General features: G+C 36.2%; 1 long non-coding RNA gene across 1 annotated transcript; it reads right to left on the bottom strand.

Moving 5' to 3' along the window:
- Nucleotides 1-5,065: 5,065 nt before the first annotated feature.
- On the bottom strand, nt 5,066-15,335 carry LOC115837308. Its single transcript, XR_004032355.1, has 3 exons — nt 15,325-15,335; nt 10,879-10,881; nt 5,066-5,151 (listed from the first exon to the last, which is right to left on the bottom strand). It is a non-coding gene; the product is annotated as an uncharacterized LOC115837308 (long non-coding RNA).
- Between the last annotated feature and the right edge of the window lie 11,435 nt (nt 15,336-26,770).

A 26,770-nucleotide genomic window follows, 5' to 3' on the forward strand; every position in this document is an offset into this window, starting at 1 on the left:
CCCAATCCTTTTTAGCATATGAGCAAAAGACTATGACATAAAAGTCTTCTAACAAGTTGGACAGGCAAGTTTTAATTATTCTTTAAATTGAAGATTTCATATATCTTTTAAATTCTCTCTGTGAATAAAGAGAGGTCAGAGAAGTTAAGGCAATAGTTAACATGTAACATAATGAGGAAGACTATAGTAAGGAGCTTATACTAATGCACTAACATTGAACGGGACTGTGAACCTAAGAAATGAGTTGCACAGCCATGAGGAGTGTCAAGGACATAAAATTGGGAAAAGGATAGAAAGTTCCCAAATTGGCATAGCCAAAAAACAGAGTCCAATAGTTAACATAAACTAATTTTCAGAGGTAGGTAGGGTTAGGATAGGGCTACCAGGACAAAATGACTGGAATATTGGCAGCAAAAATAAAAAAGTGATATGCACTGCTGAAAAAGGTATTATGGGAAGGACTAGTGCATTAATTGGAAGCTTGGGCTATTGGGAAATAAACCAAAGATACTTTCAGGTTAAAACTAGAAGGAAAAAAAATTAAGAGGGCTGGAGGTTCTAAGCAAATGCACAAGACAATACTGGATTAGAAAATCACAGCCAGGGTCTTTAACTTGTACATGTGTGCTCTACGGACCAGCAGCATCCATATGTCTAGGGGTTTGTTTGAAGAACAGGTCCCAGTCTACAACTGCTAAATTCACACTTTAACAGGATCCTGGCGGTAATTTACGTACACATTAATATTTAAGAAACACAGAACTAAACAGTCTCTAATAACATTGGACAATCATATTATTCCATTGAGCATTTCCTCCCTCACTTAATCAGAACCACCTAGTTATCCAAGCAAACACGTGGAATCACTACCAGCTCTCTCTTTCCACCTTTTACAACTATGCAGTCAATAAATTCTATCCAACATGAAATAGCATTTTATGACCTTTCTCTATCACTTCAGTCCTGGTTCCTCTGTCATTACCTTGATTGACTTCCTTACTGTTTCATGACTGAACTCTTGCAATAGCATCCCAACTAGTCTCCCTGCCTCTCCTGTCTCCTCTAATTGCTCTAAAACACAGATCACATCAGGCTTCCATCTGCACAAAAACTTATATGGTCGCTACTAAATAAAGAATAGCTTGAAAATGTCCTTATTTCAGTATTGCAGTACACATGAACCTTTTAAATCATGCCTCATCTCTAAATACTCCCTCTACACTACCCTTGCTGCCATGTCTTTCACAAGGAAGGGTCTTTGCACATGCTATTTTTCTCATGTGCTTGATACTCTGCCTTAACTTGGGTTGCCTTAAAGAAAATACCCCCAGATATGTTGATAGACTCTTAGATAAAGATAAATTTATTTTGGAGGTGATCTCAGTAAACAGGAATAAAGGAGATGGCAAAGTGAAACAGAAAATGGGAGGCAGAGGTGAGGGGAACAAATAAAAACACACTCAAAAACAATGGATGTTGTATTTATGAGCTAGTTAGCTCCAGTTACCTCATTAGAGGATAGACATATAGACATTTGTACCTTGACTCACATTCCCCATTTTTGGAGAGCTGTAAAGGAAAGCATTAATCTTCCTTACTGTTGGCTTGCTCCTAGGCATGGCTGAACAGCCTTCTACAGCTGTAAGAAGAAAACACAGAGAGATGAGACCCTGTGATGAATGCATCCTATGGACAATGGGCAACAGTACATGGATTGTACACCTCGGCTGTGATGAAACCAGGTGGTCCAACACATTGCTGTGCAGGGCATCACAAAGGTATGCTGAATACTCTTAAAACACTGATGAATTCTTTTATCCTGTTCCCTCAGTATCCATGCTTAAAATTGTACCACTATAGTCATGATACTGTGGTATAATTAGTGTGTTGATCTCCTTTCCCCAGTGCAATGCTGTAGAGATGAAAATGATACACAAAGAATCACATTATGTTGATTTTTAGTTTCTAACCAGATTGTAGCCTGGACGAAAGACACACACTATTTGCGTTTCACAAAAGGAAGCTGTTATGGATTAAGTTTTGTACCCCTAAAATATATGTTGAAGTCCTAACCCCCAGTGCCTCAAAATGATTTTATTTGGAAAAAGAGTCCTTGCAGAATTAATTAGTTAAGTTCAAGTGAGGTCATATTGTAGTAGGATGGACCCTTAATCCAAAACAACTGCCATCTTTAAAAGATGTGGGGAAGAGAGATCCAAAAGGAAAATGGCCATGTAAAGGCAGAGGCAGAGATTAGGTTTCTGCTGCCACAAGCCAAGTAATGTCTGGAGTTACCAGAAGCTGGAAAAGGCGAGAATACCTTCTCCCCAAAAAGCTCCTAAGGGAACACGGTTGTGCCAACATTTTGATCTTGGACTTTTCATCTCTAGATCTGTGAGAAAATAAACCTCTGTCGTCTTAAGCTATCCAGTTTGTGGTACATTTTCATGCAGCCCTAGGAAACTAATACAAAAATTACATGTTATAAAGTGTTTTTTAAAATCAGTAATGTTTATTAAATCATAAATACGCTATGGAATAGAAAAGGGCTAGGTCGAATTTCAGAACATCTGGCCCTGTGTTCAGCCTTTTCATTTTACACACGAGGAGTTTGCAACTAAGAGAAATTAAGCAATCTATCTAAAAATGCACAACTAGTCAGTTGGAAAGCCCAAACTAAAACTGAGACTCTTGACTGTCAGTCCAAGGTAGCTTCTACTCCACCGTAGGATTCATCTGCCTGCCATCCCTATCCAACTTCAGTCATATAGTCTCATCCTTTTCTGACAGGCTCACGGAGGTCGACCTAAACACCCACCGTTTCTGATTGTCACAGAATAGAATACCCCTTTTTCCTAGCAAACTGCTAGAGCACAGGATCTAAGCATATTTAATGCAGTGGTTACCATGGCACCGATGTAATTTAATTACCACTCTTTTGTGAATATTTTAAAATAAAGTTGTTAAAAGATCAAACAGCACATTCAACATTGTATGGCTACAGAAATGATAAGTAGCTTTTTAACTGAAAATGTTCTGTTCCTGTAGGGAGTTGATTATTTTTTATGAGTTAAAATTTAATTACAGTATTGGATATATGTGTGTTTCTTTAATATATTACTATGCTTCAAAAGTTAAATATGTCAGAAACATTTTACCTTTTAATTTACAACTGTGACCAGTCACTTTGCAAACCTCAGCTACAATTTTATCACCATATTTTTATATCTTTCTGATTAGAGAAAGCCCCATGTGCATACAATATTCAAGAACGTCTCAGAGAAAATAAAGAATTCCAAGGAGTTTTACCGTTTGGCATTGGAGATTTATGAATGGATGACAGCATGCCAATCAAACCGTTCATTTATATATAAACACTGATGTACCTATAAAGCACCAAATTCAATGCCAGGAAGTTGAGAAACGAATAGAAACAAGTAACTTTTAAAGTCTCACTACTCGAAGTGAGGTCCAGGGACCAGCAACATCAAATATCAACATTACCTGGGAGCTTGCTAGAAATACAGAATCACAGACCCCATCCCAGACCTATTGAATCAGAATACATATTTTCACAAGATCTTCCTGGTGATCCCCTATGCACACTCAAGTTTGAGAAGTCTTGTTCTAAGCAACTTATAGTTTAAGAATGAACAAAACTTGTACATAATTGCAAATGAGTGTTGCATGTGCTATAATCCCTATGTGTCATGGAGGGACCTGATGGAAGGTAATTAAATCATGGGGGTAATTACACTCATGATGTTCTCATGATAGTAGTGAGTTCTCATTAAATTTGATGGTTTTATAAGGGGCTTCTCCCCCTTTTGCTGAGCACTTCTTGCTGCCTCCATTCTCCTTGCTTCCCCTTCTGCCATGATTGTAAGTTTTCTGAGGCCTCTCCAGCCATGCTAAACTATGAGTCAGTTAGACCTCTTTCCTTTATAAAATATCCAGTCTCAGGTATGTCTTTATTTTCAGCATGAGAACAGACTAACACAGCAAATTGGTACCACAGAGAGAGGGGTGCTTCTGTAAAGATACCTGAAAACGTGAAAGCTACTTTGAAACTGGGTAACAGGTAGAGGTCGAAACAGTTTAGAGGACTCAGAACAAGATACGAAAATGTGGGAAAGTTTGGAACTTTCTAGAGACTTGTTGAATGGCTTTGAACAAAATGCTGATGGTGATATGGACAATGAAGTCCAGGCTAAGGTGGTCTCAGATGAAGATGAGAAACTTCTTGGGAACTGGAGCAAAGATCACTCTTGTTATGCTTTAGCAAAGAGACTAGCGGCATTTTGCCCCTGCCCTAGAGATCTGTGGAACTTTGACCTTGAGAGAGATGGGTTGGAATTGGAACTTACGTTTATAAAGGAAGCAGACCATAAAAGTTTGGAAAATTTGCAGCCTGACATGTGATACAAAAGAAAAACCCATATTCTGAGGAGAAATTCAAGCACGCTGCAGAAATTTGCATGAATAATGAGAAGCCAAATGTTAATTGCCAAGACAATGGGCAAAATGTCTCCAGGGCATGTCAGAGATTTTCACAGCAGCCTCTCCCATCACAGGACCAGAGGCATAGCAGGAAAAATGGTTTTGTGGGCTGGACCCATGGCATTGCTGTTTTGTGCAGTCTTGGGACTTGGTGCCCTGTGTCCCAGCTGTGGCTAAAAGGGGCCGTTGCTGCAGAAGATGCAAGCCCCAAGCCTTGGTGGCTTTCATGTCATATTGAGCTTGTTGGTGCACAGAAGTCAAGAATTGAGGTTGAAGAATCTCCAGATCCCAGAATGGTAGATTCACTAACAGCTTGCATCATGTGCCTGGAAAAGCTGCAGACACTCAATGCCAGTCATGAAGGCAGCCTGAAGGGGGGCTGTACCCTGCAAAGACACAGGGGTAGAGCTTGCATCAGCAAGACTTAGATGTGAGACATGGAGTCAAAGAACATTATTTTGGAACTTTAAGGTTTAATGACTGCCCTGTTGGGTTTCAGATGTGCATGGGTCCTGTAGCCCCTTTGTTTTGGCCAATTTCTTTGATTTGAAATGGGTTTATGTATCCAATGCTTGTACCTCCATTGTATTGAGGAAGTAATTAACTTGCTTTTGATTTTACAGGCTCATAGGTGGAAAGGACTTGCCTTGACTTTGGGGGACTGTTGGAAGGGCATGATTGTGTTTTGAAATTGAGGACATGAGATTTGGGAGGAGCCAGAGGTGGATTGATATGGTTTGGCTGTGTCCCCACCCAAATCTCATCTTGAATTGATAATCCCCACAAGTTTTGGGAGGGACCCAGTGGAAGGTAATTGAATCATGGGGGCAGTTACCCTCATGCTGTTCTCATGATAGTGAGTGAGTTCTCATGAGATCTGATGGATAAAACCCTTATAAAAAGGAGGCTTTTCTCCCTTTTTCTTGGCACTTCTCCTTGCTTCTGCCATGTGAAGAAGGATGTGTTTGCTTCCCCTTCTGCCATGATTGTAAGTTTCCTGAGGCCTCCCCACCCATGCTAAACTGTGAGTAAATTAAACTTCTTTCCTTTGTAAATTGGCCAGTGTTGGGTATGTCTGTCTTTATTAGCAGCATGAGAACAGACTAATACAGATGCTGAACTTAATTCCAGTTTTCATTCAAAATACAAAAACGCATTGATTGTCTCATGAGTTCTAGGCACCATATTGAGAACTGAGAATTCATAGGTGGAAAAGTATGACCTACTCTCTTACTTAAGGGAACTCCCTTTCACTTGTACCCCGTGGTGCTGTCAAAATGTGCACATTTTATCCCAATTTAATTAAGCACCAATGGCTCCAGCCTTATCTGCCATGTTTAAATAGCCATAAAGGCAACAATATATTCCAAGCTTACTATTTACTGTCAATTATTGTATTATGTTATTAATATATCTTATCTTTTATCTGAGCATATATGCCAGCACCATTGAATGTTTAGAGCAGAAATACATGTTTAAGGCAAAAAAAAATTAAAAGTAAAAAAACCCAGGCACCATTGAGTGTTTAGAGCAGAAATACATATTTAAGGCCAAAAAAAAAAAGTCTACAAAACTAAAACTGGCTTGATGAACAGATCCAGAAAAACTCTACTGACATTACTGACATTAATAACTATGTCTTTTTTTCAGATTTGAAAAAATTATTTAAAATGTTTATGATAATATCTAAATTAATGAACCCAAATTCATAACTGAAATCTGAAAATAATTTAGCAAAAATTTGATAGCTCTATATTATTCTCTGAAGTATGCATTTCAATTGTGCATTTGGAATGATTTGTCTCTCCCTAAGGAAAAAGCTTTTTAAATAGTTATATCTCTAAAAGATCTAGGTAATAAGAAAGACTTTCTCTAAATTTCTTTCCATACTGTACTGCATGCCACAGACATGTAGAAGACTCCTAAGCTGTCAAGAACTGCCAAATGATAAAAAGGAAAATGATGAAAAGAAATGGAAGCTTGGAGCTGACCTCCTAAAAGCCAAAATTTCTCCAGGGATTTCTGGATACAAAAGAGAGGCTTCAGTACTTCCCAGAGAACACCGGATCACATTAACTTATTCAAATATGAGGTCAGATCTCAATGTTTAGGTTTAAAGCTGTCCCATTTGTGCCTTGATAAAGGAAAAAAATTGACAAATCACATCTTTGAATAAATTCATTTTAATCCCTTTCTTCCTTTTGATGTAATAAAAATAGTCTTGTCATGTATCTACGATTGCATTTAATGGTTGTCATTTATAGAAATGGAAAAATGATATCTGAGTATAATGCCTTCAAATATGGCTAATAACATTTTTACATAAGGAGAAAAATACTTTTATTTTACATGAATAAGACCATTGCTTCATGATGATGATTATTGAAGATTCAGCAGCTTCTCTTATTATAGGATAATGATAAGAACAGCTCCGTCTCTTCTCTATCATTTATGTTAAAAAATGGTAATTCAGGCGAATCTATATTCTTAATGTTTGCTGTAACCCCATTAGTTTTCAGAAAAATTATTGTCAAAAGTCTTGCCTAATTACTGCCACTTTACCTGATTTTAATCTCATATTTTAAATAATAAAGATGTCTCAATCTGTTACATTTTAAGATGACCCAGTAAATGCTGTTTTATTTTTTTTTCCATTAAGCATTTCTTAAGCACATAACTTGTCATTTCTCTACTAATTTGCTGTAACACTCGTTGATAAGTGGACATTAATTAATGTTAAATTACAATGGAATTTTTATGGAATTACAGGTGACATCCACATCAGAACCAAATGAGTTCATCGTGATTAAACTTATTACCATTTCTAATTAACCTTGAGTGCCCCTGGATGTTAACTGCACACCAGGCAAGTGTATATGCAGTCTGCAGCTTCTATTGAAAGCAAACTCTGAACATCACACAGCCATTAAGAGCTTAAGAAAGAATGTCACAGACCACATTTTTACTCATTGGGTGTGCAGAGAATCAGAGAATGAAAACATCAAACATAATCTAGAGACTCTGGGCAACAAAATTATTACTCTCAAAACAAAAGTCAGAAAGAAGCCTTCCAGAAATAGAATTCACTTTGAGCGTCATGAGCATGCATAGAGAAGGTTTACTTTATTCCCTATCATCAAATAAGACCTGTTCTTTATTGTTCTCACTCCCACTCCCAATAGCAAAGTTTTCTCTGATGAATATTGCGTGACCACAAGCTTTATACCTAGAATCTGTTTATCTTCTTCATGACCTGAGAAGTGTCACGGACACGGAGAAGAACTGATCTGATGTCTACACCTGTTTCGATTGACCTACTGAAGCAGATTCTAGTGTATAGCAGGAAGTCAAAGCGGTCCACTGCAGACGGCTCCTGACTCTTAAAGCACCATTTTCTCACCATGGAAAGGTGCTGCTCAGAGTATCTGCTGGAGGTTATGTAACTGAATGACAAATTCCGCTGCCATCTCTCTGGATCCACCACTACATCTGCTTCAAACCCAGTCAGTGACTGAGCATGACAATGTAACTAGAGCAGGATCATTCCAGCAATATGTGAGACACCTCTAAAGGTCACCTTCAGCATAAGGACTCTCTGTTGTTTCAGCCAAAACTTTCGTGGAATTGCGCTGCAGTCTGAGACTATCCCAACACCATCCTCCTTCCTCTCTTCTCTCTTTCACAGGGGTAAAAATCATTCTAATCTAAGGGCTGTCTCTGCTTTCTCCAGCCTATCCATTTTCATCTTGGCAAATGTTTCTTAGGATACCCAAGTTAAAACACCAAATCAGCAGGGCGCGGTGGCTCACGCCTGTAATCCCAGCACTTTGAGAGGCCGAGGCGGGCGGATCACGAGATCAGGAGATCGAGACCACGGTGAAACCCCGTCTCTACTAAAAAATACAAAAAATTAGCCAGGCGTGGTGGCGGGCGCCTGTAGTCCCAGCTACTCAGAGAGGCTGAGGCAGGAGAATGGTGTGAACCCGGGAGGCGGAGCGTGCAGTGAGCCGAGATTGCGCCACTGCACTCCAGCCTGGGCGACAGAGCAATACTCCGTCTCAAAAAGAAAAAAAAAAACACCAAATCAACCCCTTCTCTACCAAAAATAAAAATAAAAATAAACAGCCAGGAGTAGTGGTGTGTACATTCAGTCTTAGCTACTCCAGAGGCTGAGGCAGGGGGATCCCTTGAGTCCTGCAGTTGGAGGATGCAGTGAGCTAGGACTGTGCTACTGCACTTTAGTCTTGGTGGCAGAGCTAGATCCCATCAGGAAAAGAGAGAGAGAGACAGACAGAGAGAGAGAAAAGAGAGAGAATACCAAATCATTAGAAAACATCTTAGATTCTGATGAATAAGCATTGATAATCTCTGTTTCCAGAATAATGGCAAAATAGAAAAGGGTTTGAAAATGTAATAGAAAAGCCCAAAGTCCTTCAAAATAAACTTTTTGGTTAAAAAATAAATATGACCAGGCAAGTATCCATTTGATTTTACTAGCAACTATTAAAATGCCTCTGTACACTATATTGCTCAGCTTAACATGGGACTTGTCAACACCAAAACCCAGTTACTTTTTAAAAAATTTAACTTTTATTGTAAGGTTATGGGTACATATGCAGGTTTCTTATATAGATAAACTTGTGTCATGGGGGTTTATTAAACATATTTCAGCACCAAGGTATTAAGCCTAGTACCCATTAGTTATTTTTCCTGACATTCTTCCTTCTCCCACCCTCCACTTTTGATAGGCCTTAGTGTCTGTTGTTACCCTCTATGTGTCTATGTATTCTCCTCATTTAGCTCCCACGTATAAGTGAGCAAAAGCAGTTATTTGGTTTTCTGTTCCTGTGTTAGTTTGCTGAGGAAAATGGTCTCCAGCTCCATCCATGTTCCTGCAAGAAATGTGATCTTGGGGTTTTTTTATGGCTGCATAGTATTCTGTGGTGTATGTGTACCACATTTTCTTTATCCAGTCTAACACTGATGAGCATTTAGGTTGATTCCATGTCTTTGTAATTGTGAATAGTGCTGCAATGAACATACAAGTGCATATGTCTTTATGATAGAACTATTTATATTCCATTACTCAGTAATGGGATTGATGGCTTGAATGGTATTTCTGTTTTTAGGTCTTTCAGGAATTGCCATACTCTTTTCCACAATGAAAACCCAGTTCTTGATAAGTTGTTAACTTAGTTTGAGGTCAAATCTATCATATCTGAGGTATATCCATATGCCCATCAAAAAACAGTATATTTTATACATGTCTTCTGTGTATACAATATTATTAAAACTCAGGGACTCCATAAATTGAGGAATTCCAATATTTAGAAGAACGGACATTTTAATTAAAATTTGAAGACCCTTACCTTATGAGGTATTGAATGTGGAGGATTTTATTGCTATCACATATATTTTTATATTACAATGCTCAATACCTCACAGGCAAGATAGGTGTTACCTTGAAGCCTTCATTTTCTTGGGTAAAATTACCTTTAGGATTATGTAAAACTCTTGAATTTAGATAATCCTATCCTATACTAACTTTACCTTGCAACTCTTTCAATATTGAACTCCAATTTTTTTCAGTTTCCCAAATACACCATCCCTTGTTTTGTGAAGCTGGCTTTACCACTAGGATCCAACTATGCGATGTTTTGATCTCAAACACTCCACTTCAGAGCAATCACACACACACACCTAACACCTGGTACACAATCTTGACCCTCTCTTTCCCACTACCCTATTAAATATAGATTTTATTTCGTTGCTAATGCCCTCTGCCCTGGTATCCTTAAAACATATCTATGGATAACATATCCTACCATGTTAGTTAGTAAATAAAAAATGGAATGCCCTAACTCGTCTATAAAGAAAAAATGGAAACGTATTATAAAGTAATTTTAAAATTTAGAATTAATCATGACTATACAAAAACAGAATGAAGTAACCGGGTGCTTATTTCTTTTTTTGTTGTTGTTGAGACAGAGTCTCACTCTGTCGCCCAGGCTGGAGTGCAGTGGCGTGGTCTCGGCTCACTGCAAGCTCCGCCTCTTGGGTTCAGGCCATTCTCCTGCCTCAGCCTCCCCAGTAGCTGGGACTACAGGCACCTGCCACCATGCCCGGGTAATTTTTTGTATTTTTAGTTGAGATGGGGTTTCACCGTGTTAGCCAGGATGGTCTCGATCTCCTGACCTCGTGATCCACCCGCCTCGGCCTCCCAAAGTGCACCCCGTGCTTATTTCTAAACACAGAAATATCATGAGTGTATCAGCTATAAAGCCAGACTGATACAGTTGAGTTGGTGACTGAAATACTACAAGCAGCACTGCTACTAAAAAAAGAAAAGAAAGACGATATTCTGAAGTACTGAATAACTTCCTAGACTAAAACACAACAAAGTAAATATCTCCTCAATGAGCAAAGTAATCTTCCTCCAAAATTTAGTGCATATTAAACCCATGCAAACATACTTTCTTTACATGGAAAAGAGAGTTACATTACAGACCCAGATCACTTAAAATATTTTCTCCTCTAATGGGTGTTTGGAAAGATATACCCTAGTTGTGATGAATATGGGAAAATTCCTTCTTTGAATAAAGCTGCCCCACAATTTATTTATTTATTTATTTATTTTGAGCCAGAGTCTCACTCTGTTGCCCAGGCTGCAGTGCAGTGGCAAAATGTTGACTCACTGCAACCTCCACCTCTCAGATTCAAGCAATTCTTCTGCCTTAGCCTCCTGAGTAGCTGGAATTACAGGAGCATGCCACCACACCGGGCTTTTTTTTTTTTTTTTTTAAGTAGAGACCATGTTGGCCAGGCTGGTCTTGAGCTCCTCACCTCAGGTGATCCACCAGCCTTGGTCTCCCAAAGTGCTGGGATTACAGGCCTGAGCCACTGCTCCTGGCCAGCTGCCCCACAACTTAAATGAAGGTTGAGGGCCATATCATTGTGCAATGAAAAATATCCTCATATATTTCTGAACAAATTTTCCAGAAAAACAGTACCCTTTCTGTTAAAAATTATTAACTTTCATTTAGCCCTAGTTCTTAAGCCTGGGTCAAATCCCTAGCCTTCTTTGAGAAAACATAAGGTCAACTAGGCATAATATATATTTTGGCTAGATGAATGACTTATTCTTAATTGATTATTTCTCTCATTAAAAATAATACATTACAAATATTCTAAGAAAAATACAGAATTATACAGACCAGGCAGATTTTCCAGCTTGCCAAGTACTATTTAGACACATTTCATCAACTCGGCTTATAGTAAAGCCCCTTTCCCTCCTCTTCATCACTTACTTCTTCTTTCTTCACTTCTTCTTTCTTTCATTCCTCAGGGGTAAGGGCCTGGAAACATCCCATCTGGTTTTCAGCACTAATCTCACCCTGACAGAATTTCCTAATAGCTATTTCAGCAAACCAATGGTATGCATTGGGACACTTTTGCGATTGCAAAAAAGACAAACAAAGGCTTCCTCTGAAAGGCTTCAAGTAGACCATGAGCAATGACTCCTTTATCTCAGCCATTGTCTTTCCGCTCATAATCGTTTATGTGCAGACTTATTTTTATGTCAATCCTTGATTGGATTATCATCAGTTTCATACCATGGGGTCACAAGGGCACAAGAAACCTTTAGCCACAGTCTTCTTTTGTAATAGAGTCTGTACCTTTTCAGACTGCTGAAATAGGATAAAAGGATTTGCTTTTCATCATAGGACAAATTAAATTTTAATTGCCTGTTAAAACACAAATGTCACAAGCAAATCTTAAAGGCAGGGTTGCAGTCCTCTCATATATCATGTTTTAGTCCCATTTGCATGCAAATTAATTCTTCACTTTAAATATGTATTTTCACAGAATATGTTAAAGTTTTATTTCAAAACATTATACAGTGATGCAACCTTAATATAAACATAAATATACACATATATATGCAGAGAAGACAAATTTATTATTTTAAAAACAAAATCATTTTCTATATTTATATTTTGTATAATGTATCAGGTAATCATCTCAGGTAAATATGGTCCTATTAAATAGAAGAGTTTGTAAAATATTATACTGTACATTAATTAGAATTTATATAGTTTTTGGTCTTCAGATATTACCTTATTTTATAATACATTAATATGCTTCTGATGAACCTCATCTCTCTTACAGCTCCTATTACATTGTCTTTATTCTGAAAATGACAAGGTTTTCTTGGCAACAAGTTGTGTACTGCTAGGTACACGAGACTTAAGAGTGAAAAGTAAAAGATACATTCTTAAAATCCTACCAATGCTGATGTGAACATAATTATTTAGTTTCATTCAATTGTCATTCAAATATGGCATGTAATTGTGAAATTTATGGAACTATTAAAGTGGATATTTATAATGATGCAGGCTTAATTTCATTAATTTAATGCATAAAGCACATATTACACAGAGACAGACGTCAAATTAAAAACTCTCAGACTCTAATTAGCTTTAGAAATCTCTTATGTCTAATTGATATGGCTGTCATAATTAATTTAAATAGTGATTTCAAACTGACTGATGCAGAAAAATAACTCACTCATTAATAATCTTTAAAGAAAAAAACATGATACAGAAATATCTATATATGTCTAGATACAGATACATATAGATGTGTGTACATATATTATTTTATATATATACTTTTATTCTATATAGCTAATGGATCACATAATACAGTTCTAAAAATTTAATCTCTGTGAGTACATTATCATGTCATATTTTAAAGTCCTATGATTAACCCAACGTTTTTAAATTCACAAAACATTCAGAGCATTTATTTTCATCACTAGTTGTGAATTTATTCTATCTAAATTATGCATGTGAATTATTTGACTGATTGATGAGTATTTCATAGAATTTTAGCTTTAACAGATATTTTAGCAAAAGGAATAGATAAATAGATAGACAGATGATTGATTCATGCTAGGTAGACATATAGAGCTTATGTGGGCAAAAGATAAACAGGTTGGTGAAAGAAAAATATAAATCTAGGCATAGGTTTTGGTGATGTAAAATAATTAGGTATCTTAAACAATAAATTTAAGTATTGGATTTAATTCTAGAAGACAGAAACACGTATTTCATTATTTGATCACCTGGATACTCAAGGATTATGAAAATGCTCACCTAGCAGCATAGTGACTGCCTGTTTATTAATGTGTTTACCCATGTCTATAAAATGTCTCCAAATTAGATGGGTCCTGATTAAAAGTACATGTCTACATTATATCTACATTAGACAATAGGTAAACGTATTCATTTGGATTAAAAATGACTATAAGAAAAAACAAAATATAAAGCAAAACAAAATGAACAAACAGAAAACAAACAAAAATGGGCAGTAGGCCTTACTAATAAAGAAACTTAGAAAAATAAGTGTCAAAATCTGACCACATGGCTTTCTTAGGACACAGCTATATTACAGTGAAGAAATGGAGACCTCTAAATGAAAGACAGCGTCGCTTAATTCACAGGCTTCACCAAAACACAGATCAGATTTTTTTTTTTAACAATCAAAACACGGAAGACGTTGCCACCACTTCATTTCTTCCTTTGAGATGTCAATACCTGATCTAAGTCTTCCAGAAAAGAACAGGAAGACAGAGGCACTCAGCCCCCTCCTGTAAGTCTTCAGTTCATTTTTGGAGTGTGATGGTTAATATTGAGTGTCAACTTGATTGGATTGAGCGATGCAAAGTATTATTCCTGGGTGTGTCTGTGAGGGTGTTGCCAAAGGAGGTTAACTTTTGAGTCAGTGGACTGGGAGAGGCAGACTCACCCTCAATCTGGGTAAGCATTATCTAATCAGCTGCCAGTGCAGTTAGAAAAAAGCAGGCAGGTGAATTTGGAAGAGCAGTCTTGCTAAATCTTCTGGCCTTCCTAGTTCTCCCATATTTGATGCTTCTTGCCCTCAAACATCAGGCTCCAAGTCCTTCAGGTTTTGGACTCTTGGGCTTACACCAGTGGTTTGCCAGGGTTGTCAGGCCTTTGGCCACAGACTGAAGGATGCACTGTTGGCTTCCCCACTTTTAAGGTTTTGGGACTCGGACTGATCCACCCCTGGCCTTCTTGCTCCTCAACTTTCAGACGGCATATCATGGGACTTGTGATCAGGTGAGTCAATTCTCCTGAATAAACTCCCTTTCATATGATATATCATATATCTCATATATATATATCAATCATTATATATATCAATCATATATATTAGTTCTGTCCCTCTAGGGAACTCTGACTAATACATGGAGGTAGCGTCCTCACATCCGACCTCAAGAATGCCTTCCTTTTCAATTACAGACATCCACGATCTGCATACCCCTGTTTTTCTCCCATCTTCCTTCAAATTGGTTCACAGGAATGAATGCTGTATCACTTAACAGCCCAAGCTTGACTCAAAGTCACTTTTCATTCATGTAAAGGATTTGGAGCAGCACAACATTTTCTCTGTGTTTTGTGAGAAATTATCTAAATTAAATGACATCATTTTCTAACAGTTTCTTGTAGTACTTTTAAAATTCTAATTATGTAAATTAGATTTCCATCATTACTTTTTCCTCTGTGAAATATATTTTCTATTTTAATGTGCATACATATATGGACCAGATTCCACAGAATGACCTTGCGCTTTCTTAGCAGTGTTGGAGGATTCTTCACTGCATGTGTGTGGTAGGCTGAAAAACAGCCTCACTAAGATGAATTCACTTCTTAATCCATGGAACCTGTAAATATTACCTGATATGGTAAAACAGTAAGGATTTCATTATATGGGAAAAACATGATTAAGAACCTCGACAGGTGAGACTTATCCTCTGAGAGGGAGTTTTCACATGCCTGCAGCCACCGGAAGCTGGAAGAAACAGGAAACAAATTTGTCGCTTGCACTTCCAGAGTCAGTGCAGCCCTATTAACACTATGGTTTCGGATTTGTGGTTTCAGAGCTATAAGGGGATAAATTTGTGTTTTAAGGTACTATATTTGTGGCAGTTTGCTACAGCGGCTTCAAGAAACTAAAACAATGTGATAAAATATGGACTTTTGGGTCAGCTTTACTCCTTGACTTCTTGTGATCTTGGGTAAGTGATTTCTTATTGTCTTAATTTTCGCATCTATAAAACTGATGGAAAATAGTTCCCATTCCATGGTGTATTAGTCCATTCTCACCCTGCTAATAAAGATATACCCAAGACTGGGTGATTTATAAAGGAAAGAGGTTTAATTGATTCACAGTTCAGAATGGCTGGGGAGGCCTCAGGAAACTTACAATCATGGCTGAAGGTGGAGCAAACATGTCCTTCTTCACATGGTGGCAGCAAGGAGAAGTGCAGAACAAAGGCAGGGAAAAGCCCCTTATAAAACCATTGGATCTTATGAAAACTCACTATCAGGAGAGTAGCATGGAGGTAACTGCCCCATGATTCAATTACATCTTACCATACCAGGTCTCTCCCATAATTTTGGGGGATTATAGGAACTACAATTCAAGGTGAGATTTGGGTGGGGGCACAGCCAAACACATCACATGGAATTGTTGTGAATGTTTTTAAAGCAAAGTACTATATTAAAAGAGATAAAGTGAATGACATAAAATATGGATAATCAGTAAATATTAGCTATTGTTTTTTAATTATTAAATTTATTAAATTAAATTATTAAATAAAAAAATACCAAAGACGCTTTTGAATTTATTCTCCACACATGCTATAGCAGAACAAACCACTGACTTAGATATAATCCTTGCAAATTCCTTTGCAGTTCCCATGTAAACTGGCAACTATGTGGGAAAGTTTGCTTCACTCAGTGTTTTCATGTCAGTTGACAGAAATGCCTGTTTTGATATCTTCTAAAAGAGACTCCTAAGCTGAATAAAGACAAGACCAGAAATGTTGCTATTCCAATGACATAAGAGAGAGCTTCTACAAAAATAATAGGAGAGCTGAGTTCAAGGAAAAATGTCATGTGGCATATTTTGGGCTGTATTCCACCCCAAACTATTAAAAATACTACAGTCATCATTGGACAGGACATTGTGTTAATTATATTAAATAAAAGAATCTGCCCCATTATCTATGCTACTGTGCATCTAATTCCTTCATACACACAGACACTCTTCTCGTTTCTCCTGCCATGTCTTCTTTCCACCAGGCCTTGAAGACAGGACCAATTAACACAAATAAATGTTCACCTGGAAGGATGACAGTGGTTTTCCTTTTTATGGAATTGCTAAGTATGAAATATCTTCCTTTTTGTATATTCTGAGAAAATTAACTATTCTGAAAATTGCAAGACAGTAGACAAAATAGATCCTAATGACCGAAGTATAAATTATGGCTGTTCCATTAAGGTTTGGATCACCAAACTTCCACTCCCAATAATTTTTTTTTCTTGTCCATGTTCATTATAGAAGCTAGAAATGCTAAACAGTCATTCGTATGCATTCTTGAAAGATAGATCAGGCCCTCTGATATAATTTTGCCTGTAGAATACTGGCATAATTTTCCTAGGCTGGCACTGCTACCTAGTCCCTCTGCTTTCTAGTCCCTGCTCTCTGTTCCAAATGTGGATGTGATGTCGGGACTGGACAGCTGTCTTATAACTAATAAGCTAAAAACACAAAGCAAAGGCACACACACACATATTTCAGCAGAATTCCTGCCTTGACATCATGAGCTGCTAAATCATCAACATCACCCAACTAAAATATTTAGCCCTCGTTTATGTTATATTATTACTTGCCACTGAATGCATTCTCAACTGATATATCATAGGAAAAATAGACCTGTGGAAATGTCCATCATTTATGAAGCACTGATTGAAAATATATGCAGACACCAAAGGCTTGTTCCCACCCTCAAGGATCTTATAGATAAAGTGGGGTTAAAAACATCCCATGTAAAGACAGTAATGTTTAATGATTATTTTACTAATGGTATCTACAAGGCACAATGACAGCATGAAGGAACAAGAAACACAAATACTAAATAATTCAAAGAAGGCTTGACATATAAGGCAGTACTCAAATAGAGTCTTAAAGAATCACCCCAGATGCCTAAGTAGAGATCAGCTGCTTCCAATATAGGAAACATAAGTACAAATACAAGCACGACATGTTCTGGTAATTGTATGTGGTTTGTTGTTGCTTAAGTATGGCACTTTGGAGAGGGCAGAGGAAGTTACAATAGATAAACTGGATATACTGGCAATTGTCAAGAGAGAGTGTGAACAATATACAAAATTGCTGGAATTTATACTGTGAACTGTAGGCAGACACTGAAAATTTCAAACCGAAAAAGAAAATGTTCACGTTATATTGTTTTTAGAAAAGATGTCAATGAATATCAAGAACCCATTTAAAAGAATACTGAAGGGTTTAAGATAAATCTAGCAGCGACAGAGTTGCAGTGGAGTACCCCAATTTTATGAATTATAGAGAACAATCAGATTTTAATTTGCCTGCATTCAAATCTTATCTTTGTCATTTGTACACTGAGTGGCATCATAAACAACCTCTCTGCTTCAACTATTCATCTGTGAAATGAGAGTAGTAACAGTTACCTTTCATACAATTGTTATAAGGATTAAATGAATCAATATTTGTTAAACACGTATAACAGTATTTGGCAAAATATAAGAACTATGCAAGTTTGATAAATAAATAGTAAATCATGTATGCAAATGAAGCATTATCATAAGGGGTAAGAGTTAAAACTCTTTCAAGTTTTCTAATAGCTAAACTCTGGTTCTCCATTTAATCCTTCAAGAAAGTAAATCTTCCCATAAAATATAAAAAAGTATTTTTCCCCAAAATTGATGATTTTTTGTTTTAGAAATTACTAATTCTTCTAGTGTACAACAAGAAAGAAATTTAAAAGTATCAGCTTTTTAATATAAGAAACTATTATGGCAGTCTATGAAACTTTAAGCAATGTTAAAGCTCCTTAGTATAATTAATGGTGTCACAAAGCTGGGTATACACATGCACACACAGAGAGAGAAAACCAAAAGGAGAAAATTACTTTCACCATATTTCTTAATATTCAGAAGATTAAACTTTTACTTTTATTTTCTAGAAGGTATGTAGTAACCAAGGAAATATTTTAACGAAAGGAAAGAAAATCATATGTGTATTTATGTGCCCTTTTGTATCTGCCATTTGACCCTACCAACCAAAATTTTTCATGTCTTGTTTTCAAGGAATTAGCACCTGCATGTGAATTTCCATTTTGAAGGTAGCCTTCCAGTGGTGAATTCGATAATTGTATGAAAATGAAGAGTTTTAATAAGCTGTGGCAACATAATAAACTGTCATAGAGAACTAATTATCACTTAAGGAACTCACAATAGCTGTCATCTTTTCATTCTGAGACTGCAAACTCTATACAACCATAGAAAAGGGAAAAACAATCCACTTCTACAGAAGCATGCAAAAGAGCTATTTTCTGCCTTGCTATAAGTAATAAAGGAACTAAATGTGAATAGTCATTCATCATGTAAATGAGTGAAGTCGTCTGTTAGAATTATATCTAATAGAACTGAAAAACTCTCAGAAGCCACTTTATTAAAATTTATAATAAAGTTTTTTTTTCTTATTTTTATTTCTATTTTCAAAATGAACTTTGCTACTTCCTAAAACATCTCCCTGGTTATTTAAGTTTCCTTGGAAACATTAAGATTCCTGTTACTTTTTAAAAATATGTTTCTTATTACATCACTAGCTTCTGATTATTGAAAAATCTGCCATTTAGAAATGTCAGAGTATTTGTTAATGAGTAATAAAATTATATAATTATAAGACACAAAGAACTGAAACTTGATTGTATAAACCAAAAATGACAGAAGAGTATTCCTGAACATGTAAGCTTCACCAAAACAATTATAAATCAAAATATTTATTTACCTCCCTTATTCTCCAATTAAACATACAAACTTTCAATTTTAAGAGATTCGTGTTTTGTCTAGCCTTGTTCCTTGGTCCCAGACCGGGTAGGATTATGGTTTTTTTTTTTTTTTTCCTCAAAAAGCACAGAAGTAAAAATGCTACTTCCAGGAAGAGTATGAAAGAACCACAAGACAAAAATAACCCAAGAAAAATCAAGAAATTATAAAAATCAAACATAGCTAATGAATAAGGAGTGCTATGGTGAGCTAATTTCCAGAGAGAAGAGAGATACAGGATCTGGTTGTGGACAGGCAGAGAAAAAAGTTCATCAGATAAAGGGAGATTTGATAGATGGGCAGCCATTTTTGTCACACCTCCCCTCATTGTTTCAAGTCACTCCCCTTCCCGTTGAAATGACTTTTGGGGTATTTAAAGGGCTAGGATTTTTCCTCCTTTTTTTCCCTTTTTAGGAGTAAGACCTTAAAGAGTAGGACATTCAAAAGCAGCTGCATCCATGGGGAAAATTAGAAAGTGGCTGTGTACACCCAGGGAAAAGTCACAGACTCAGAAGATAGCTGACAGGATCTTAAGTTTACACCTCATACTGATCCTGGCACAGGGACAACCTACAACAATCAATCAATCAATCAATAATACAAAACAACAAAGAATAACAAAAAACACAAACCCTAAGGAAGGAAGAGAATCTGATTTCCAGAATTACACTACATTATCAGATACAAACAGCTATCTTTTATTTAAAAAACTCACAAGTCTTACAAAGAAAGAGACAAGTATTGCCAATTTCAAGTAAAAATGAAATCAACAGAAACTACCCCTAATTAGAACTAATGGCAAGTCTGTTAGACAAAACTTTAAAGCAACTCTCTTAAAGATGCTCAAAGAACTAAAAAAAATGATGTAGCAAAAGTTAAGAAAATGAAATAAAGAGATAGAAAACCTAAAAATAAACTTCATAAAGTTCTGAAGCTGACAAATACAATAACTGAAATAAAAAACTCACTAATGGGATTTTGTCTTAGTCCATTTGTGTTTCTATAAAGAAGTACTTGAGGCTGGGTAATTTATAAAGAAAAGTTTATTTGGCTCATTTTTTTTTTCATGCTATACAAGAAGCATGGTGCCAAAATCTGCTTCTGATGGGAATCTCACGCTGCTTCCATTCATGGCAGAAGGGGAAGGGGAGTGAGTGTGGGCAGATTGCATGGTGAGAGAGAAGGCAGGAGAGGAAAGAGGAGGAATCAGCCTCTTGAAGACAGCCAGTTCTTTTGGGAACCAAGAGTGAGAACTTATGCCCACGAGAATGGCACAAAGCCATTGATGAGGAATTTACACTCACAACTCAAACACCTGCAATTAGGCCCCACATCCAACATTGGGGATCAAATTTCAATATTAGATTTGAAGAGGAAAAATAAACCATGTTCAAACCGTAATAGATTCAAAGGCATAATTGAGCAGACAGAAGAAAGAATCAGAGTACTTGAAAACAGGACAATAAAAATTGAATCTAAAGAAAAGAAAGAACAAAGATTGAGAAAGGTTAACAGAAGTTAAGGATCCTATGAGACATCATCAATTGAACTAACACACATTTTGAGAGTCCCAAAAGGAAAAGAAAATAAGAAAGGAGAAAATATAATATTCAAATAAATAATAGATGAAAACACAACAAATTTAATCAGAGACATGAATATTAAGTCCAAGAAGCTCAACAAATTCCACGTAAGATGATCTCAAAGAGACCTACACTGATATACATTATAACCAAAATTTACAAAGACAAAGAATCTTGAAAGCAACAAGACAGACAGCGACTAATTATATACAATGATTCTCAATAATACTATCAGCAGTTTCTTCATAAGAAACTTTTAAAATCATGATGCAGCAAGCTAATATACTCAAAGTGCTAAAAGAAAAAAAACTTATATTTAGTAAAACTTATTCAAATATGAGGAAAAAATTAAGATATTTCCAGATTTAGAAAAAGCTGAGCAAATTTGCTACCACTAGGACTTCCCTAAAAGAAATGCTGAAGGGAATCCTACATGGTGAAACGAGAGTATGCTACACAGCAACTCAAAGCCATATAAAAAAAAATAAGGATTGCAATAAAGGTAAATCCACGGGCAATTATAAAAACTATTATTGTAACAATTTTAGCTTGTTGTACACTCAGTTTTGAGAGTTGACAGGAGTTTGCACAGCTGCATTGCCTCAGTTGGTAGCTCCACTTCTTTATAAAAATGATTTAAGAGATAATATATTTAACAAGAAACATTTTTAAAATTCTAGGTGACATCAGTAAGGTGGCCAACTGGAGTTGCCTGATGCTTATCTCCCACCACATAATAAAGGAGATCAAAGCAACAAATAAATAAATAGATCTTGACTGAAATTACTGAGGAAGTATGCTGGAGAGAACCAGGGGAGTAGCAAAATTCCTATGGAGTATGGAATTCCAGGTTAGCATCGTAGAGAAGAAAACAAGACACCGAGACAGTGGCATATTGTCTTCGCTGCTGGAATTGGCTTGGAGTCAGGGAGTACTTGTTATTGCAGTAAAAAGCTAAGGTGGAGACCCCTAGAGGTCTCCACTGCCACCACAGATGTCACCAATCCTTGCTAAAGGAGAGTCTTCCAGTCCTCAGGCCCCAAATTCAGTTTGGAGAGTTGTGGGAGTTTGCATGGCTGCACTTCCTCAGAGTTAGAGCCTATATTAAGCATACTCTCACCCCTATGAACTAAGCTGCTACAGCACAGTATCAACTTGAAACCAAACCTACTATTAGAGTATGTCCTGTACTGGTCATCAGTAGTCACTAAATCTGCATCCCAAAGGCCCCACCATTATTCCATGACATTCACACAGTTGTGTATAGCAGCACAATCATGGCTGACTGGAGTCTAGGCTCAACAACAAAATAAAAGTGAGCCTTGTTGTCCAAACCCACTTGGCACATTACTCCACTGAGGAACAGATGAAACTGCACAGTAGGGCAGCCACGGAAAAGCTAGCCAAGGCCTCATGTGCATATACACCCAAGCCTGGCCTAACAGCTAGCCTGGTGGTGGCTTGCCTCCCTAGGGATCCTATTGCACAGCCACCTTATCTGCTGTTCCTATGCCCTTGCATATCTGGACTTACAGTCCAGGAGTGGCCTTTCCTCCTCAGAAAGCCTATTGCAGTCTGTCAGCCCATAAATCTTGCACAATTCTGAAACCACAATCAATCTAGTGCCCCAGCTACAAGCAAAATCATACCACCACTGTCACAAAATCCACAGCCTAGACCACTGAGAAAAATCACAGTAATTACAGATGACTATGACAGCTGAAGAAACTGCATGGAAACCAGGCTTAGTAAACCCACAAGCAAACCACTGCATCATACTCAACTGACATTTTAGGACCCTTCTATAGGAAAAAAGTCTCTCCCTACAAAAGCTACTCCATCAAATAGAAAAAACAGACTATTTCACTAGATGCATAGACATTAACATAAGGACACAAGAAACATAATAAAACAAGAAAATATGATACTCCTAAAACAAGATAGTAAGACTTTAGTAATACACCTCAAAGAAAAGGATATTTACAGAATATCTGAAAAGGAATTCAAAATATGAAACTCAGAAAGATACAGAAGAATACAAACAATGCAATAAAATCAGAAAAAAATAATAATCAGAATGAGAAATTCAACATAGATAGATATCATGACAAAGAACCAAAGATAAATCTTAGAGCTGAGGAATTTAATGAATGAAATTTTAAAAAATACAACTGATAGTTTCAAAAACAGACTTAAGCAGAAGAAATCATTTTTAAACGTGAAGAAGGATGTTCTGAAATAACCCAGTCCAGGAGGGAGGGAGGGAAATAGAAATAAAAAGTAATGAGCCGGGCACGGTGGCTCACGCTTGTAATCCCAGCACTTTGGGAGGCTGAGGTGGGTGGATCATGAGGTCAGGAGATCAAGACCATGGTGAAACCCCGTCTCTACTAAAAATACAAAAAAATTAGCCGGGCGTGGTGGCGGGCGCCTGTAGTCCCAGCTACTCAGAGAGGCTGAGGCAAGAGAATGGCGTGAACCCAGGAGGCGGAGCTTGCAGCGAGCCAAGATTGCGCCACTGCACTCCAGCCTGGGCGACAGAGCGAGACTCCATCTCAAAAAAAAAAAAAAAAAAGTAATGAAGATATCCAATGGAACTTATGGAACACCATTAAGCAAGCATCTTTTCTAAGAATAACAGAGACAAAAGAGATGGACAAAGGTGTAGAAAGACTATTTAACTACATAATAGGTAAAAATTTTCAAGTCTTGGGAGTGATATGAACATTAAGATGCAAAAAGTATAAATTTACCAATTAGATTAGACCCAAAAAGGATCCTAAGGCACATGATAATCAAACTGTCAAAAGTCAAAGACAAAGAGAGAATTTTAAAAGCTATAATAGCAAAGTATCAAGTCATATATAAGGAATCTTAATTAGACTATCAGATATCTTATCAGAAACCTCACAGGCCAGGAGACAATGAAATGATATATTCGAAGTGCTAAAAAAAAAAAAAAAAATTTAGTCAGGAATACTATACCCAGCAAAGCTGTCCTTCAGAAATAAAGAAGAAATGAAGACCTTCTTAGACAAATAAAAGCTGAAGGAGTTCATCATCACTAGACTGGCCTTACAAGAAATGCTTAAGTTAGTGCTACAACTGGAGATAAAAGGATGATGATTACTATCACCAGAACACATTAAAGCAAAACACTCATTAGTAGAGAGAAATTCATTATCAAACTCAAAATATACCAATACCAGAATGGGGCAATCCTCTCATATGTAAGTTTAAAGTAAAAATGATAAAAACAATGACTACAATTAGTGGCTAAGGAAGACGTAATAGAAAAAGATGTAAATTAAGGCAACAAAAATGCAACCTGTGGGGAGGTAGATAAAAAGTCTGGAATATTTTTATGTGACTAAGTTGTTATCAGCTTAAAATAGTTTATTATAACTACAGGACATTTTATGTTGGTTCCATGGTAACTGCAAAGAAAGAAATTACAGCAGATGCACAAATAAGAAAATAAAGCATAGCTGCGTTACCACCAAACCACAGAAGTAAACGAGAGGAAGAAATGACCAAGGAATCTGTAAAATAACCAGAAAAAAATTAAAATAGCAGAAGTAATTTTTACCTATCAGTAACAACCTTGAATGTAAATGAATTAACTTCAACAATTAAAAGATAAAAGAAAAAAAGCAGAAAAAAAAGTCTTTTTCAGACAAGCATAAACTAAGAAAACTCATTAGCACTAGACTGGCCTCAAAAGAAATGCTTGAGGGAGTCCTATATCTGAATGTGAAAATATGATAATCACCATCATAAAAGCATGCAAAATTATAAAACTCACTGTTAGAGCACATACACATAAAAGAAATAGAAAGGAATCAAAACTTATCACTACAGAAAATTACCAAAACACAAAGATAAACAATAAGGATGCACAAAGAAACAAAGGAAATAAAAAACAACGACAATACAATTAGCACAATAACAGGAGTAAATCCTGAACTATCAGTAATAATCTTGAAAGTAAGTGAATTACATTTCCCTTAAAGATATAGACTGGAAAATGAATTTTAAAAAAATCCAATTATATGCAGCTTACATGAGACTCTTACCATTAAAGACAAATACAGACTGAACATGAAGGGATGAAAGAAATTCCATGAAAATGGAAACCAAAAGCAAGCAGAAGTAGCCATGCTTATTTCAGATAAAATAGACTGTAAGTCAAAAACTGTAAAAACAAAGACTAGAAACGGTCCTTATATAATAATACAGGAACAATTTCAATAAGAGAATGTAATAATTGTAAATATATATGCACCCAACACTGGCACACTCAAATATATAAGGCAAGTGTTCCTAGAACTAAAGAGAAAAGCAGACCACAGTACAATAATAGTAGGTGACTTTACCCCACTTTCAACAATGGACAGATAATTTAAACAGAAACTCAACAAAGAAATATTGGACTTCATCTGCACCGTAGACTATATGGACCTAATAGGCATTTACAAAAGATTCTATCTAATAGCTGCAGGGTACATGTTCTTCTCAACTGCACATGGAATATTCTCCAAGACAAATCATATGGTAGGCCATAAAATGATTCACAACAAATTTTAAAAGATAGAGAACATATCACGTATCTTTTCCAACCACAAAGTATAAAATTAAAACAAGGAAAACTTTGGAAGCTTTACAAAGATATGGAAATTAAACAACATGCTTCTAAACAACCAATAGCCAGTGATAAATTTAAAAAGAAACTTAAAAATTTCATGAGACAAATGAGAATGGAAACACATAACACAGAAACCTATGAGACACAGAAAAAAATAAGTTTATAGAAATAAATGCCTATATTAGTAAGAAAAAAAGGCTTCTAAAAAATGATATACCTCAAGGAATTAGAAAATAAAAAAAGTAATGAAAGGAAACTAAGCCCAAAATCAATAGAGGGAAGGAAATAATAAAAAGCACAGTGCCAATATAAATGAAATAGAGACTTAAAAATATATTAACAGACTGACAAAATGGAGAGTTGTGTTTTTTTTAACAAAAAAAATGTTAAGAATCAAAACACTTTTAGGTAGACTAAGAAAAAGAAAACAATATTCAAAGAGATGATATCAGAGATAGAAAAAGAGATACTGCAATGGACACCACAGAAATACCAAGAGTCACAATAGTGTATTATAAACAACTATACATCCACAAATTTTATAACATATAAGAAATGAATAGATTCCTAAATATATACAACCTACCAATTTTAAATTGTGAAGAAGTAAAAATTCTACATAGACCAATAATGAATTAAAAAATTAAATCAGTAATAAAATGTCTTCTAAAAAAAAACAAGCCTAGAACCTGATGGCTTCATTGCTGAATTCCACCAAACATTTAAAGAAGAGCTAATACCAATTTTTCTAAAACCACTCCAGAAAACTGAAGAGGAAGGAATACAACCAAACTCTCATTTTATAAGGCCAGAATTACTCTGATTCCAAAATCAGATGAGGACACAGCAACCAAAACAACACTACAGGCCAGTATTCCTGATGAGCACAGATGCAAATATTCTCAACAAGATATACAGATACACAGACCAATGGAATAGAATGAAGATCTCAGAAATAAATTCATGCACCTGTAGCCAAATGATTTTTAACAAAAGCCAAGAACCAACATTAGAGGGAATAGAGTCTTTTTAGTAAATGGTTCTGGAAAAATTTTATATCCACATACAGATAAATGAAA

This window comes from Nomascus leucogenys, chromosome 2 (assembly GCF_006542625.1).
Source record: "Nomascus leucogenys isolate Asia chromosome 2, Asia_NLE_v1, whole genome shotgun sequence".
In the NCBI taxonomy this organism is placed as follows: domain Eukaryota; kingdom Metazoa; phylum Chordata; class Mammalia; order Primates; family Hylobatidae; genus Nomascus; species Nomascus leucogenys.